The sequence below is a fragment of the Paramormyrops kingsleyae genome, chromosome 17 (genome assembly GCF_048594095.1).
Source record: "Paramormyrops kingsleyae isolate MSU_618 chromosome 17, PKINGS_0.4, whole genome shotgun sequence".
NCBI lineage: Eukaryota > Metazoa > Chordata > Actinopteri > Osteoglossiformes > Mormyridae > Paramormyrops > Paramormyrops kingsleyae.
Window position 1 is genome coordinate 22,133,851 of NC_132813.1, and position 15,798 is coordinate 22,149,648.

The 15,798-nt window shown below is 41.9% G+C and overlaps 2 long non-coding RNA genes across 2 annotated transcripts; both read right to left on the reverse strand.

The window, feature by feature from the left end:
• Positions 1–1,196: 1,196 nt before the first annotated feature.
• LOC140579156 (uncharacterized) lies at positions 1,197–3,554 on the reverse strand. Its single transcript, XR_011983327.1, has 2 exons — positions 3,377–3,554; positions 1,197–1,695 (listed from the first exon to the last, which is right to left on the reverse strand). It is a non-coding gene; the product is annotated as an uncharacterized lncRNA (long non-coding RNA).
• A 7,725-nt stretch (positions 3,555–11,279) lies between these two features.
• Positions 11,280–14,258, reverse strand: LOC140579092 (uncharacterized). The gene is made up of 2 exons (XR_011983303.1): positions 13,459–14,258; positions 11,280–11,778 (listed from the first exon to the last, which is right to left on the reverse strand). It is a non-coding gene; the product is annotated as an uncharacterized lncRNA (long non-coding RNA).
• Positions 14,259–15,798: the final 1,540 nt, after the last annotated feature.

The window sequence follows — 15,798 nt, forward strand, 5'->3', positions numbered from 1 at the left end:
TGCAATTAATGTCATCTAATATTATTGCAATTAATTTGCATATTTTGTAAAATGAAAATCTACGCTTTGTGCAGCTTCTATCCCGAGCACAATCCATATTAAAAGTTATTGACCCTCTGATTCTGCTATCACTTACTTTTCAGTAATTTCAAGTAAACATTATGTGTGTTGTATTTGTACGATGAAATCAATCTTTGAGCTCGGTATGAAATAACTGATATAAACACAGTCATTCAAACTTAGGCACTTTTCAATTTTGTTTTGTCTTTCAATAAAAGCTGCAGCATCAAATCTGGCCAGTTCTGATCTGCTTGCCATTCTTGCCTAAAAAACAAATGCTGGGGTTATCAAAAACTATGTTATATAGCTATATTCCAGATTTATCACATCTCGGAGCTCCGAGGAACCTCCTTCTCCATACATATCCCACTCTTCCCTCAAATACTGTTACATTTGTGTTTTTTCCACTCACACCCTGTCTTGATCATGCTCTGACTGCATGGCATCCATATGCATGGCAAATTATTTTACAGTCTTATCTTATATAATAGGACATGAACATTGAATTTGATAGTTATCTTTTATTTTCACTTCTGAACACAACGCACGAACATGAAGGAATCGTTTGCATTTGCAACCAACCCCTCCGCAAAAGCCCCAGCGGAAAACTGGCCGCGGACCGGGGTGGGAATCCCCAAGCTGGAAGGCAGTACTGCTTCATGTTCACATTAGCTAGCTAGCTAGTTAGCATGGATTCAGAATGCACTGTACTACAACTATAAAGGACGTAACGTGACACAGTAAAACAATTACTAACTGGCAATGCACGTTAGCATTACTTTAAATGACAACTTTACCTGTTACTTACCAGAAGAGTCGCCTATACGTTAGCCGAATGACAGCAGGCAGAAGCCGGCACGTTTTCCAGTAATATACCGGAGTTAAACTTATTTACACACTTTTAACACAAACACTGGCAGCTATTAACTCATAGGTGGTAGTAAAGCTGAAATTAAAATAAATAAACACTTATTTTGATACTTTTTTTTGGGTTGTTTTTTTACTTAACCGTTCCTTCCTCCCATTCCTTTATCTCTGCTTATTGACATTTAGGAGAGAGTGCCAAACATAAATTAACGATGCAAGATTTTCAAACCAAGACAGACACAGCACAAAATAGACGACAAAGACACAAATATTGAATATATGTTTTATTGTAAAGCTCATATCCAAACATATCTTATCGTAGCATATCTACAAACACATTTATTATGGTATAGCACGATATCACAGTACACCGTCTCAAAACGTTTTACAGCATCCCCACCCAAAGCCCCCAGTGAGTAAGCCATAGGCGACAGTGGCAAGGAAAAACTCCCTATTAGGAAGAAACCTTGGGAGGAACCAGACTCAAAGGGGGAGCCCATCCTCCAGGGGCCGGCAGGGAGAGTCAACTTATCTAACTTCCCAACCTTAGCTTATCTAACTTACCTACCTTAGCTTATCTAACTTACCTACCAACACCTAAACGACATCATTATTAATACGCCGTCCCCGTCCATAGCCCATTATTAATCCATTACTCCTGGCGGATTGCTGAGGCTGCCCCTGGCCCCTCTCAGGTCGCCGGTCACTGGAGCCATCGAAGTCCATGCTTCGCCGTCCCCGGCCATAGCCCATTAGTCCAGCAGTATTCTGTTTAAAGGCAGGGAGTGTTTATTGATATTGTATTGATCCTCTGTGGGTATTAAAGGGATATCCACAAGCAAGCCAGCAATAGTCCTAATTCACACTGTGGTGTATGCGAAACCACCCCCCCCCCCCTCCTAAGCGGCAGCATATACGATTCCATCCAGCACCCTCCCTTAGCTCGCCATATTGCACGAGCCCAACTACCCATCCTAAAACAAACACACACATACATACACAAAGCAAATTAAAAAGGGCACTTCCCCATCTTCCACGAGAGCCACACATAGGGTCTGGTCAGCTAACTGGCAGAGAGAGTGTTATGCCGAAAAAGGCATCCCTGTCGAAGAATGCATGCCTGTCTCTAAATGACTGATTGGTCACTGATCTGAAACGAGTTGAGCTACTTTGTCGAGTTAGGCTACCGTAGTGCTAATCGATAGGCCTATTCCTTACCCTAATCCCCATTAAACCCGTAAAACCCTAACCCCAAAAACACTCCTAAAACCCTAACCCCAAAAAACCCCCCCTAAAACCCTAACCCTAACCCCCAAAAAACCCCTAAAAGCTCAACTCGTCAGAACACCGGCATGCATTCTGCGGCAGGGATGCCTTTTTCGGCATAATTCATGTTATACTCTAATTCAAGTGTTCTAATAGTCTCTTAATCTAGGGCTTTACCTTCGGCATATAACACTTCCTCCGCGTCTTATCTATCCTTTCCGTTTCCTTACTTGTTATTTTTATTTTGATAATAATTAAAATTTTGATCTTGATTACTTTAATTTCGTTTCTCTCCATTTTATAGAAGACTTAAAAACACAGTCACTCGTTAAAGCGCTGGAAAGAAGTTTGAGAAAAGAAGCACATGTGATTCAAAAGTAATCAAGCTGTTGTCACGGATGCCCATTCGCACCATAACTGACAATACGATCCTATGCAAGTCGTCGGCGACTTTCGGCTGCGATCGGCTCCGACTGACCGGTCGTAGGTCCGATTCGGCCGTAAGCAGGGTTGCCAACTCTGACGCATCTGGCGTGACACTCACGCTTTCAAACTGAAACGCTCACAGCAAGAAATCTTACGGCGAATATCTATTAATCCATTTTAAACCTAAAATTGGCTACATGAAAAGCGTTGGGGCAGTTTGTAAATAGTCTGCAGGGTTTGCAAGGTAATAAAACTGTTATATACATGTAAATATACGTGTGTAGACATGTCTCGAATTCAAAATCTCACGCCAACTCGATCATTCGCTGTCTAAAGCTATACGCGCTGCAATGTCTTGTAGTACTTATTTTATGTGCATTCGCGCTGTTATGACAAGAAATCAGTGTGCATTTTAGCTACAAATTAGCCACATAAATGTCTAAATGCAGGGTAATTTTTCGTCATAACAGCGTGGACGCACATAAAATAAATAGGCATTTGCGCTGCTATAACAAGGAATTGCCGCGCGTGTACGGGGAATGCGCAGGGGAGACCGGGTATGGTTGTAACACTTTTTGCTAATCGATAGCCCTAACCCTTACACTAACCCCCCAAAAACGCCTAAAACCCTAACCCCCTAAAAGCTCAACTCGTCAGAACACCGGCATGTATTCTACGGCAGGGATGCCTTTCTCCGCATAAAACATGTTATACTCTAATTCAAGTGTTCTAATAGTCATTTAATCGAGGGCTTTACCTTCGGCATGTAACACTTCCTCCGCATCTTATCTATTCTTTCCGTTTCCTTGCTTATTTTTATTTTTATTTTGATATTAATTTTAATTTTAATCTTGACTTTAATTTCGTTTTTCTCCATTTTTTAGAAGACTTCAAAACACAGCCACTCGTTAAAGCGCTGGAAAGAAGTTTGAGAAAAGAAGCACATGTGATTCAAAAGTAATCAAGCTGTTGTCACGGATGCCCATTCGTACCATAACAGACAATACGATCCTATGCAGGTCGTCGGTGACTTTCGGTTGCGATCGGCTCGACTGACCGGTCGCAGGTCCGATTCGGCCGTAAGCAGGGTTGCCATCTCTGACGCATCTGGCGTGACACTCAAGCTTTCAAGCTGAAACGCTCACAGCAAGAAATCTTACGGCGAATATCTATTAATCCATTTTAAACCTAAAATTGCCTACATGAAAAGCGTTGGGGCAGTTTGTAAATAGTCTGCAGGGTTTGCAAGGTAATAAAACTGTTATATACATGTAAATATACGTGTGTAGACTTGTCTCGAATTCAAAATCTCACGCCAACGCCAACTCGATCATTCGCTGTCTAAAGCTATACGCGCTGCAATGTCTTGTAGTACTTATTTTATGTGCATTCGCGCTGTTATGACAAGAAATCACTGTGCATTTTAGCTACAAATTAGCTACATAAATGTTAAAATGCAGGGTAATTTTTCGTCATAACAGCGTGGACGCACATAAAATAAATAGGCATTTGCTCTGCTATAACAAGGAATTGCCGCGCGTGTACGGGGAATGCGTAGGGGAGACCGGGTATGGTTGTAACACTTTTTGCCTTACCACCTATAACTCACTGAATTGTTGAGCTAGAGAATTACATTTTTTATATTAAGTAATATATATTAACAGTTAGACAAAAGAAGCAAAAACACTGGCCACACTGTGCTATATGGTTCAAAAAGAAGTTTTTGAAGACTGCCCATAACTCATATATCCACTAGTGTGCTAGAACAAACTTTCTTAATGGTATGTATGCTTAATCTATACTGTACTACAATGCATCTGAGCAGAAAAACATCCAAGTCAAATAAAAATAATGTGTGTGTGCGTGTTCTTAATCTGTCACAATGCTGACAAATGAATCTTGGTAACCCTGGAGTACAGGCTTGGTGTGCCCAGATACTGTCAGTCTATAATACAGGTCTGCCGCCTGAGTCAAATATTCTGCCAGCACCTTCTCCTGCACCTCAGAGAAAACTTTGTCGCTGCTGTGGTAACCTACACTGGGAAGATCACTGGACCCCTGGTCTCTCAGCTTCTGCAGTGATTTGCAGTATCTGCTCAGTGTTACATGGCAGATCTCATGTGTCTTCACAACTGACCTGACTGACTTGCCCTTCCTTATGACCACATCAGATGCTTTTTTTAAAACACTGGCAGGCACACCTTTCAGTCTTTCTTTTCCACTGTCTAGACATTCTGTAAAATTATTAAAATCAAGAAAGTGTCCTTATTTGTATGTAAGGGGATGGTTGTAACACTGTGTGTGTTACAACCCAGCCCAGCCCTCTTAGGTATTGCACCTTCCTCTGTTGATCTAAGTGCTGTTACTGGACTGATCATTAAGCAGTGAGGCAGATTGCACCACCAACTACAGAGTAAATGAACAGATAGACTAGAAATACACTCACTGGCCACTCTATTAGGTATACCTGTTCACCTGTCTGTATGTCAGCAGCACAATGTATAAAATCATGCAGATCAAAGTCATGCTCGTATCAAACACCAGAATGAGGATTTAAGTGACTTTGAAGGTGACATTGTTCTTGGTGTTAGGTGGACTGGTATGAGTATTTCAGAAAATGCTGATCGACTGGTATTTTCACCATCTTTATTGTTTACAGAGAATGGGCCGAAAAAGAAAAAACATCCAGTGAGCTGTGGTTCTCTGGGAAAAAATGCCTTGTTGATGGCAGAGGTCAGGGACAGACTGACTCTAGGTGATAGAAAGGCAAGAGTAACTCAACAACTCGTTACCACCAAGGTATGCAGAAGAGCATCTGTGAATGCACAACACATCCAACTCTGAAGCTGATGGGCTACAGCAGCGGAAGACCACACCAGGTGCCACTCCTGTCAGCTACAAACAGGAAACTGAGGCTACAGCGGGCACGGGCTCACCGAAATTACACAATGGAAGACTGGAAAGAGGTTGCCTGGTCAGACGAGTCTCAGTTCACTGCTGCAACATCCAGATGGTAGGGTCAGAATTTGGTGTAAGCAAAATAAAACCATTGATCCATCTTGCCTTGTATCAACAATTCAGACTGGTTGTGGTATAATGGTGTGGAGAGTATTTTATTCGCACACTTTGGGGCCCTTAGTGCCAACTGAGCAATGTTTAAATGCCACAGCCTACCTGAGTATTGTTGCTGACCATGTCCATCCCTTTATGACCACAGTGTACCCAGCTTCTAATAGCTACTGCAGCAGGGTAACATGCCATGGGACAGAGCTTATATCATCTCAGACTGGTCTCTTGAACATGAAAATAAGTTCACTGTACTCAAATGGCCTCCACAGTCACTAGATTTCAATAGAGCACTTTTGGAATGTGATGGAATGGGAGATTTGGATGGATGGATGGATTTGCATGAGGGTACAGCAGACAAATGTGCTGCAACTGTGTGGCCAGTGTGTGTATCTTCTTGACAATGATTAACTGGCACCAAATACAGCACACCTCCAGAAAAAAGTTACATTTGGAATAAAAAGGGTGGTTATACACTGGACCCAGTGCCTTGAGACCCTTCCTGACAGCAGATGTCATTACAATCACTGTTATTCAAAAGCACTATAATACTGTTAATCATTAAACGATCAACAAAAATGTCTTACTTTGAAACAGTGCGGGGCCTCAGCTGACACCCGTTTAAACTGGAATAGAGAATTTGATATTCGTTTTGTGAAAGGGAAAGTTTCCATAACAATGTGAGCAACTTATTTTTAAATACGTGATTTAAGTATATGCCAGGAAACCGAGTATGTAAGTATAGTGTAACCCAGTAGAAATAGTTATTTTTATATTATTATAATTATTTATTTATTTATTTATTTATTATTTTCATTCAAAATGTATTTATAAGTTATATCTAATGAACCAAACTATGGTTATTTGAATTATTTTTTTTTGGTTGATTTAGTTGCCTGCCAAATCATTTTATGGTAATTGGCCAAATTACTCAGTAGTGCCCTACTATAGGCGGGGAGGGGCAAGTCCCGCCCTCATTCGGGTAGCAAATTGGAGTACCGTATCCATACGCGCACACTGGAGCGACCGGAAAAATGCAATTAACTGACAGAGATCGAGACAAACTTTTGTGGATGATAGCACAAAAGTTGGTGCTAACCATGAACAAAAAAGAAAAAAGTGTTTATAAGGCATACAAGAGTGCCCGAGACGACCAAAGCCTCTGGATGTAGGTTTTGTGGATATGGACCGCAGGGCTGTCAAGTTTTGAAGACAGGCAAGAGTGACATTCCACAGGATGCCTTTTCATTGGTTGTTGTGTTGTATTTTACCCAGATACAGTAGTACTATTTTCTGATTGGCTATTGTGTAGGCCCTTTCTTTTTTTTTGATTGGCTGGTAAGTGACAGGCTCTTGGGGCAAATCTTGTCCGACATCATAAAAGAGGCGTGTTTCCGACGGGAAGCGACGTTTTCATCCGAGTTCCGACTTGGAGAGAAATAATCGAGCGCAGCATAATGTCACTCAACTCAGAATTTCCGAGTTCCGAGAGAAAAACGAACGCACCATTAGACTCCAGCGGAGACACGCTTGTTTTATAGTGAGGCGCTACTGTGCCGCGGTCTGGGGAAAAATTGGGCTCTGCGGCATATTAGCCTACGAATTATTTTTCCGCGTGAGAAATACAATGTGTGGCGGGAGTGCGTGACAAAAGACTGAAAAGAGTGACTGTCACTCTCAATGCGTGACACTTGAGAGCCCTGTGGACCGTCTTGGTGAGTCACGCTATGCTAATATCGCTAACAGCAGTTGCCTCTGTCGCGCCGCCATTTAGCATGTGTGTGCGCCTGTGTGCTGCTAATGCTGCGTGTAGGATGCGGTGGCTATTGTAGTAAGGTAAAAGGGTTTTTTTTTTTCATTAAAACGGCACATACTTTAGTGTTAGTCTGAAGGAAATTAATGTGTAATGTGACTGTATTGTTTATTTTGAGGTTAATTGGTAAAGTTTTGTGTACGTTTAACATCATTAAAATTCCTGTTAACTTGGACAAAATGGTGTTCATCGAGATTGGAAAAAAAAGTTTAAAATGCGTGAAATATAATAGACCTTGAATGTGATAATTCATCAGTTATAATCATAATTAATGGTTAAAAAAGAGAAAAGCTAAAAACAAGTAACTCATGGACCATGGATTAAAGAAAAATACACTCCATGAAGTGATGTGTGGAAAAGATCCTTTATCAAATGACTATCAGATAGGAATTTTTGTTTTGAAAACTAGATTTAATGTGAAATATGGCCATAAATGATTAAAATGTTAAGCCTGATACAGTAAGGGTTTTATATATTGTTATGCAGGCTAGGTTATTGATATCCCCGGAAGTTCTTTGGACTCTGGAAACAAGAACTGGATTTTCTCCCTGACAAGGGAGATGGCACGCCACTGGGAAACCTGATTGTGGATTCTTCAAAAAGGGAACTCCTCCCATTCCTTCTTCCTTGCTCAAGTTCACCGGTGTGGTAGGATTTGAACCATTTTCATCGGTATTGATTTACCTGGGTGCACCCACCGACTGAAAAGACGTTGAACTGAAAGGACAAAAGACTCTGACTGAACTTGGAATGACAAATTTACTTTACAGAATGTGAGCTGGAATTGTGAATCTAAGTTTAAAATTGTAGTAAATCTGATTTTTTGTGTTTTTTTTTAATCTAAATACAAGGTGTTCAGTTTACACTCATCCCTGGTTCTGTGTCTTCCCTTTCTGACTACTACACAGCCCAGCATTTACCTCCTTGAACCTAGACACTGGTCCACCACCCAATTAACTGATCTAAGCTTACGTTTGGTTTTCTGAAATCATAAGCAGGTCGGCAGGGTGGTTACAATAGCATACGTGTATATCCCATGCACGGTCTTAATAAGGACCCCACGTATATTTACGTGTATATTAAGCTGTAGTGATGCAGATTCTCACGTTATCTGCGCTGACATTTTACGCGGGATCGTGGTGATACCGCTCCGACGGTGACACTGGTCCTGCGCTCATATTTCTTGGCTTGTCTCGGCCAGCAGGGGACATAGCAGCGTCGCCCCGCTCGTGCCGAGAAGATGGGCGACCGTTGAGCAGCAGATACTTATATGAAGCAGAATGAAAATCGCGAGAGCAACAAAGAATGCACGCGGTGCGCTCTGGCCAAAACGCCGTCTGGCATTTCCCGAAGGGTTCAGGCGGAGCTGGTGTCGCGCCATATTTTGTGACCGTCGTAATGCGTGACTTCAGGGGTGCCGTTTCACACGTTATTGGGAATGAAGGTTCCTGTTCACATGCACGTGCCTTCTGCACATCTTACGTACCGTAATTTTTTAATTTTTCAAGGCAGCAGCAGCGTTTCCACTTTTTGTTCCGTCATCTTATTTGGGGACATTCTAAAACGCTTAATGTGAAAAAGCTTAATGTCGCTATTTTGGTACATTAAACCACACCAAGTTTGTCACACACCAAAAGCTAAGGATAAAATAAAACCATAAAACAAACAGGTGAGACAGACCAAAGGCCAGCCTTGTTCCATGACTGGAAGGGTGTCAACTTTCAAGCTGCTCATGCAACCCACTGAGCTACATAGCAGGCCAGGGAATAAGGATTCCCTGTCATTGCACAAATAAATCACTCCAGGTAATAGCAGACGCTATAGAAATGGAGGTGAAAAAGAAGAGATGGAAGAGAGAGGAGAGAAAGCAGAAGAGTCAGAGATCAGGAGACGAGCAAGAGAGAGAGTGAGCTGGGGCATTAGGGGCAGCGGGAGCAGCAGCTGCAGAAGCTGGGGCCGTTGGGGCATTAGGTGTAGGAGCAGTAGTAGGAATAGTGGGTGTAGCTGCGGGGGGTTTGGCTGCAGCAGGAGCTGTAGGATGGGGGTTGAAGGAGCCAAAGTTGCAGCCAGAGCAGACAGTGTAGGAGAGGCTGCAAAAAATGCAGCTGAAGCTGTGGCAGAGATATCAGGAAAAACTGCAAAATAAACTTGGGAATTATGGCAGAGACTGACAAAAGCAAAGGAAACACTATATATAAATTACTATAGTAGATCAAATGGAAGGAAGCAGCTGCTTCAGTGATAGATGCAAGTAAACAGCTGCTACATTAATTAGATGTAAGGAAAGAGCCGCTTCATTGATTAAGCTGCAGGGCAGGCAGGACTATCTACTGTGACAGAAGTGTGGGGTGCCACACGAAAACTAGTCAGACCTGGAGAATAAGCTCTCACACAGCTTCAGCAGCGACTCTGCTAAGATGGGATGACTGTTCCCAGCATGAATGCGATCATGTCATCCTAACCACATATTTACATACACGGGCTACCAACTGGGGGCATCAAGAATAATTTAATGAAAGAAGCAATGATAATGGAAGAATAATAATGGCAAATCATTTCTTCTCAAAGTATTTGTCTTGCAATTAATGTCATCTAATATTATTGCAATTAATTTGCATATTTTGTAAAATGAAAATCTACGCTTTGTGCAGCTTCTATCCCGAGCACAATCCATATTAAAAGTTATTGACCCTCTGATTCTGCTATCACTTACTTTTCAGTAATTTCAAGTAAACATTATGTGTGTTGTATTTGTACGATGAAATCAATCTTTGAGCTCGGTATGAAATAACTGATATAAACACAGTCATTCAAACTTAGGCACTTTTCAATTTTGTTTTGTCTTTCAATAAAAGCTGCAGCATCAAATCTGGCCAGTTCTGATCTGCTTGCCATTCTTGCCTAAAAAACAAATGCTGGGGTTATCAAAAACTATGTTATATAGCTATATTCCAGATTTATCACATCTCGGAGCTACGAGGAACCTCCTTCTCCATACATATCCCTCTTTCCCACTCTTCCCTCAAATACTGTTACATTTGTGTTTTTTCCACTCACACCCTGTCTTGATCATGCTCTGACTGCATGGCATCCATATGCATGGCAAATTATTTTACAGTCTTATCTTATATAATAGGACATGAACATTGAATTTGATAGTTATCTTTTATTTTCACTTCTGAACACAACGCACGAACATGAAGGAATCGTTTGCATTTGCAACCAACCCCTCCGCAAAAGCCCCAGCGGAAAACTGGCCGCGGACCGGGGTGGGAATCCCCAAGCTGGAAGGCAGTACTGCTTCATGTTCACATTAGCTAGCTAGCTAGTTAGCATGGATTCAGAATGCACTGTACTACAACTATAAAGGACGTAACGTGACACAGTAAAACAATTACTAACTGGCAATACACGTTAGCATTACTTTAAATGACAACTTTACCTGTTACTTACCAGAAGAGTCGCCTATACGTTAGCCGAATGACAGCAGGCAGAAGCCGGCACGTTTTCCAGTAATATACCGGAGTTAAACTTATTTACACACTTTTAACACAAACACTGGCAGCTATTAACTCATAGGTGGTAGTAAAGCTGAAATTAAAATAAATAAACACTTATTTTGATACTTTTTTTTGGGTTGTTTTTTTACTTAACCGTTCCTTCCTCCCATTCCTTTATCTCTGCTTATTGACATTTAGGAGAGAGTGCCAAACATAAATTAACGATGCAAGATTTTCAAACCAAGACAGACACAGCACAAAATAGACGACAAAGACACAAATACTGAATATATGTTTTATTGTAAAGCTCATATCCAAACATATCTTATCGTAGCATATCTACAAACACATTTATTATGGTATAGCACGATATCACAGTACACCGTCTCAAAACGTTTTACAGCATCCCCACCCAAAGCCCCCAGTGAGTAAGCCATAGGCGACAGTGGCAAGGAAAAACTCCCTATTAGGAAGAAACCTTGGGAGGGACCAGACTCAAAGGGGGAGCCCATCCTCCAGGGGCCGGCAGGGAGAGTCAACTTATCTAACTTCCCAACCTTAGCTTATCTAACTTACCTACCTTAGCTTATCTAACTTACCTACCAACACCTAAACGACATCATTATTAATACGCCGTCCCCGTCCATAGCCCATTATTAATCCATTACTCCTGGCGGATTGCTGAGGCTGCCCCTGGCCCCTCTCAGGTCGCCGGTCACTGGAGCCATCGAAGTCCATGCTTCGCCGTCCCCGGCCATAGCCCATTAGTCCAGCAGTATTCTGTTTAAAGACAGGGAGTGTTTATTGATATTGTATTGAACCTCTGTGGGTATTAAAGGGATATCCACAAGCAAGCCAGCAATAGTCCTAATTCACACTGTGGTGTATGCGAAACCCCCCCTCCTAAGCGGCAGCATATACGATTCCATCCAGCACCCTCCCTTAGCTCGCCATATTGCACGAGCCCAACTACCCATCCTAAAACAAACACACACATACATACACAAAGCAAATTAAAAAGGGCACTTCCCCATCTTCCACGAGAGCCACACATAGGGTCTGGTCAGCTAACTGGCAGAGAGAGTGTTATGCCGAAAAAGGCATCCCTGTCGAAGAATGCATGCCTGTCTCTAAATGACTGATTGGTCACTGATCTGAAACGAGTTGAGCTACTTTGTCGAGTTAGGCTACCGTAGTGCTAATCGATACACCTATTCCTTACCCTAATCCCCAATAAACCCGTAAAACCCTAACCCCAAAAACACTCCTAAAACCCTAACCCCAAAAAAAAAACCCTAAAACCCTAACCCTAACCCCCAAAAAACCCCTAAAAGCTCAACTCGTCAGAACACCGGCATGCATTCTGCGGCAGGGATGCCTTTTTCGGCATAATTCATGTTATACTCTAATTCAAGTGTTCTAATAGTCTCTTAATCTAGGGCTTTACCTTCGGCATATAACACTTCCTCCGCGTCTTATCTATCCTTTCCGTTTCCTTACTTGTTATTTTTATTTTGATAATAATTAAAATTTTGATCTTGATTACTTTAATTTCGTTTCTCTCCATTTTATAGAAGACTTAAAAACACAGTCACTCGTTAAAGCGCTGGAAAGAAGTTTGAGAAAAGAAGCACATGTGATTCAAAAGTAATCAAGCTGTTGTCACGGATGCCCATTCGTACCATAACTGACAATACGATCCTATGCAAGTCGTCGGCGACTTTCGGCTGCGATCGGCTCCGACTGACCGGTCGTAGGTCCGATTCGGCCGTAAGCAGGGTTGCCAACTCTGACGCATCTGGCGTGACACTCACGCTTTCAAACTGAAACGCTCACAGCAAGAAATCTTACGGCGAATATCTATTAATCCATTTTAAACCTAAAATTGGCTACATGAAAAGCGTTTGGGCAGTTTGTAAATAGTCTGCAGGGTTTGCAAGGTAATAAAACTGTTATATACATGTAAATATACGTGTGTAGACTTGTCTCGAATTCAAAATCTCACGCCAACTCGATCATTCGCTGTCTAAAGCTATACGCGCTGCAATGTCTTGTAGTACTTATTTTATGTGCATTCGCGCTGTTATGACAAGAAATCAGTGTGCATTTTAGCTACAAATTAGCCACATAAATGTTTAAATGCAGGGTAATTTTTCGTCATAACAGCGTGGACGCACATAAAATAAATAGGCATTTGCGCTGCTATAACAAGGAATTGCCGCGCGTGTACGGGGAATGCGCAGGGGAGACCGGGTATGGTTGTAACACTTTTTGCTAATCGATAGCCCTAACCCTTACACTAACCCCCCAAAAACCCCTAAAACCCTAACCCCCTAAAAGCTCAACTCGTCAGAACACCGGCATGTACAGTATTCTACGGCAGGGATGCCTTTCTCCGCATAAAACATATGTTATACTCTAATTCAAGTGTTCTAATAGTCATTTAATCGAGGGCTTTACCTTCGGCATGTAACACTTCCTCCGCATCTTATCTATCCTTTCCGTTTCCTTGCTTATTTTTATTTTGATATTAATTTTAATTTTAATCTTGACTTTAATTTCGTTTTTCTCCATTTTTTAGAAGACTTCAAAACACAGCCACTCGTTAAAGCGCTGGAAAGAAGTTTGAGAAAAGAAGCACATGTGATTCAAAAGTAATCAAGCTGTTGTCACGGATGCCCATTCGTACCATAACTGACAATACGATCCTATGCAAGTCGTCGGCGACTTTCGGCTGCGATCGGCTCCGACTGACCGGTCGTAGGTCCGATTCGGCCGTAAGCAGGGTTGCCAACTCTGACGCATCTGGCGTGACACTCACGCTTTCAAACTGAAACGCTCACAGCAAGAAATCTTACGGCGAATATCTATTAATCCATTTTAAACCTAAAATTGGCTACATGAAAAGCGTTGGGGCAGTTTGTAAATAGTCTGCAGGGTTTGCAAGGTAATAAAACTGTTATATACATGTAAATATACGTGTGTAGACTTGTCTCGAATTCAAAATCTCACGCCAACTCGATCATTCGCTGTCTAAAGCTATACGCGCTGCAATGTCTTGTAGTACTTATTTTATGTGCATTCGCGCTGTTATGACAAGAAATCACTGTGCATTTTAGCTACAAATTAGCTACATAAATGTTAAAATGCAGGGTAATTTTTCGTCATAACAGCGTGGACGCACATAAAATAAATAGGCATTTGCTCTGCTATAACAAGGAATTGCCGCGCGTGTACGGGGAATGCGCAGGGGAGACCGGGTATGGTTGTAACACTTTTTGCTTTACCACCTATAACTCACTGAATTGTTGAGCTAGAGAATTACATTTTTTATATTAAGTAATATATATTAACAGTTAGACAAAAGAAGCAAAAACACTGGCCACACTGTGCTATATGGTTCAAAAAGAAGTTTTTGAAGACTGCCCATAACTCATATATCCACTAGTGTGCTAGAACAAACTTTCTTAATGGTATGTATGCTTAATCTATACTGTACTACAATGCATCTGAGCAGAAAAACATCCAAGTCAAATAAAAATAATGTGTGTGTGCGTGTTCTTAATCGGTCACAATGCTGACAAATGAATCTTGGTAACCCTGGAGTACAGGCTTGGTGTGCCCAGATACTGTCAGTCTATAATACAGGTCTGCCGCCTGAGTCAAATATTCTGCCAGCACCTTCTCCTGCACCTCAGAGAAAACTTTGTCGCTGCTGTGGTAACCTACACTGGGAAGATCACTGGACCCCTGGTCTCTCAGCTTCTGCAGTGATTTGCAGTATCTGCTCAGTGTTACATGGCAGATCTCATGTGTCTTCACAACTGACCTGACTGACTTGCCCTTCCTTATGACCACATCAGATGCTTTTTTTAAAACACTGGCAGGCACACCTTTCAGTCTTTCTTTTCCACTGTCTAGACATTCTGTAAAATTATTAAAATCAAGAAAGTGTCCTTATTTGTATGTAAGGGGATGGTTGTAACACTGTGTGTGTTACAACCCAGCCCAGCCCTCTTAGGTATTGCACCTTCCTCTGTTGATCTAAGTGCTGTTACTGGACTGATCATTAAGCAGTGAGGCAGATTGCACCACCAACTACATAGTACATGATCAGATAGACTAGAAATACACTCACTGGCCACTCTATTAGGTATACCTGTTCACCTGTCTGTATGTCAGCAGCACAATGTATAAAATCATGCAGATCAAAGTCATGCTCGTATCAAACACCAGAATGAGGATTTAAGTGACTTTGAAGGTGACATTGTTCTTGGTGTTAGGTGGACTGGTATGAGTATTTCAGAAAATGCTGATCGACTGGTATTTTCACCATCTTTAGGGTTTACAGAGAATGGGCCGAAAAAGAAAAAACATCCAGTGAGCTGTGGTTCTCTGGGAAAAAATGCCTTGTTGATGACAGAGGTCAGGGACAGACTGACTCTAGGTGATAGAAAGGCAAGAGTAACTCAACAACTCGTTACCACCAAGGTATGCAGAAGAGCATCTGTGAATGCACAACACATCCAACTCTGAAGCTGATGGGCTACAGCAGCGGAAGACCACACCAGGTGCCACTCCTGTCAGCTACAAACAGGAAACTGAGGCTACAGCTGGCACGGGCTCACCGAAATTACACAATGGAAGACTGGAAAGAGGTTGCCTGGTCAGACGAGTCTCAGTTCACTGCTGCAACATCCAGATGGTAGGGTCAGAATTTGGTGTAAGCAAAATAAAACCATTGATCCATCTTGCCTTGTATCAACAATTCAGACTGGTTGTGGTATAATGGTGTGGAGA